The sequence below is a fragment of the Nannobrachium achirus genome (genome assembly GCF_963921795.1).
Source record: "Nannobrachium achirus genome assembly, chromosome: 19".
Taxonomy (NCBI): domain Eukaryota; kingdom Metazoa; phylum Chordata; class Actinopteri; order Myctophiformes; family Myctophidae; genus Nannobrachium; species Nannobrachium achirus.
The window spans coordinates 4,113,570-4,116,024 of NC_137826.1; the positions used below are offsets into that span (position 1 = coordinate 4,113,570).

Sequence of the window (2,455 nt, forward strand, 5' to 3'; positions counted from 1 at the left end):
ACCCCCTCTTCCACTCTCAAACACTGATTGAGCCCCCACCACCCCCCACCCATATTTGGTCATAACCAATTTGCACTGACTGCAGGGATCTCCATTGGCATGTGACGTCAGACACAACAGTCCAACCGTCCATTATATAGTGTATAGGTATACATTTCACGACCACCTGTAGAACAGCCACCCGTAGTCTGATTTCTAACTGCTAGCAGCTACCATTGTTTTGTTGTAGTTAACAAAGCGAGAGCAATTCAGAACAAACAACCACTTCATTCATATGGCTTCCATCTCTTCTAACGAGCAGATGCCGGGCTCAACTTCTCCAGCCCCACCACCAGTCGAGGCTGTTGGTGCAGAGGGGTGTCTTCCCCCGGGATACAAGCCATTTAAGCCAGAGGACCACGGCCTGGAGAGTGGATTCCGGCTCACGGCCTTCTCCGGTCTGATAGGATGAGGCTGTAAGGTCCCCCAGGAGGCCCTGCTCAAACTCCTGGAGGGACTGGAGCCCGGCCCGTCACCATCCGGTGACGGAGGGAAGGCCGGAGACCAAGCTTCAGAATTCGGTCAACGGCTGCCCGGGCCTCGACTAGGTATAGGAATGGACTCCTGTGTGATACCTCTAAGGCACGGTGGGCTCTCTCTGGTCCAAACCACCGACTTCTTCTACCCTCTGGTGGAGGATCCCTACATGATGGGCAGGATTGCGTGTGCCAACGTCCTCAGTGATCTCTATGCCATGGGCATCACAGAATGCGACAACATGCTGATGCTGCTCAGCGTCAGCCAGAAGATGGACGAGAGGGAGCGCGGGTGCGTGATGCCGCTGATGATGCGAGGGTTCCGTGACGCCGCGGAGGAGGGCGGGACCTCGGTGACGGGCGGCCAGACAGTGGTCAACCCCTGGATCATCATTGGAGGCATGGCCACGGCCGTCTGCCAGCGCAACGAGTTCATTATGCCAAACGGTGCGGTACCAGGCGACGTCTTGGTTCTGACCAAAGCTCTGGGCACACAGGTGGCCGTCAACGCTCACCAGTGGCTCGACCGGCCGGACAGGTGGAGCAAGGTAGAGTCGGTAGTCACCAAAGACGAAGTGAAAGAGGCTTACCAGGAAGCCATGTTCTCCATGGCAACACTAAATCGCACCGCGGCGGGCCTCATGCGCAGGTTCCAGGCCCATGCGGCGACGGACGTGACAGGCTTCGGGTTGTTGGGCCACGCCAACAACTTGGCGGCGCAGCAGCAGAACGAGGTGACCTTTGTTATCCACAGCCTACCCGTCATCGCCAAGATGGCTGCTGTCAGCGGAGCCTGCGGACACCAGTTCAACCTGCTTCAGGGCACGTGTGCTGAGACGTCCGGCGGTCTCCTGGTGTGTCTGCCCAGAGAGCAGGCGGCCACGTTCTGCTCCGAAATGAGAAACCAGGGCTCGGGGTTCGGGGGTCAGGGCTCAGTGGGCCGAGCATGGATCATCGGGGTCGTAGAGAAAGGCGACCGGCGTGCTCGCGTCGTCGACAAGCCCTGCGTCATCGAGGTCCCGTCCAGAGGAAGCCTTGCAGCTAGTCAGGACGACAGCTTCGCTAGCCCTGCTGCCGCCACCAGCCCCGATGTGTCTTAGGCTCTGCCACCCCTCTGACACGTTCTGTGCGTTTGCAAATTCTCTTGCTGTCCATCTCGCCCCCGTGTTCACCACAAGGGTTGAGAGTAAATACACCAAAACCACGATCATCTGGTGGGACAGCATATTATATGACCCTCGATCCCAATTCCTGCAGACCTCTCGCTGTTTTCTGTTATTAGAATGGTGCACGGTCTGTTCTCACAGTTTTTATCTCTTCCCTCTATCCAGAACTCCCACATTACTCCCACATTATTCTCTCACAGTTGTGAGTGCCAATTCAAAGCGCATGCTCATTTGAAAGAAATGGATGGTGAGATTGCTGGCTCGCAGTATGGCTGGTTGAAGTGTTCTCAAGAAGCACTCATCCGGTCAACACACTTCTACACCCCCATGGGCCCTCAGCAATACACCTGCACAGTACATACAGAGATGTCTTGAATTAATAGATAGAAGATCATTTATTCCTTGACAAAACGTTTGCAAAGAAACTAAAAGTACAACAACAAATTTAGTAAACGGACATTGTATGACTGCACAGTGTGTTTGACTTATGGCTGTGGAGGAAGGGGAGATTTGTTGAGGAGTTGATGATATTGTGATGTTGGTGAAAATAAATGATTCATATTTGTTTTAGCCTCAGAGAGAGAGTTGAGCAGCTTTCTCTGAGCCAACAGGTGGTGTCCAAAATGTTATTTTTGTCTCAGCTCTCTGGCTTCTCCAGGGCCAATCCCTGCCCTCCACTGATTATGATTCTTTGCCTTTTAAACCCCAGCAATTGGGGGTAGGTGAAGATGATGTTTGCTTTTGGATGCAGAGGTCCTGTGCACTGACCATCAG

General features: G+C 53.9%; 1 pseudogene across 1 annotated transcript; it reads left to right on the forward strand.

Moving 5' to 3' along the window:
• The first annotated feature begins 301 nt into the window (after positions 1-301).
• LOC308304148 (selenide, water dikinase 3-like) lies at positions 302-1,615 on the forward strand (annotated as a pseudogene). The gene has a single exon. The product of its transcript is annotated as a selenide, water dikinase 3-like (transcript).
• Positions 1,616-2,455: the final 840 nt, after the last annotated feature.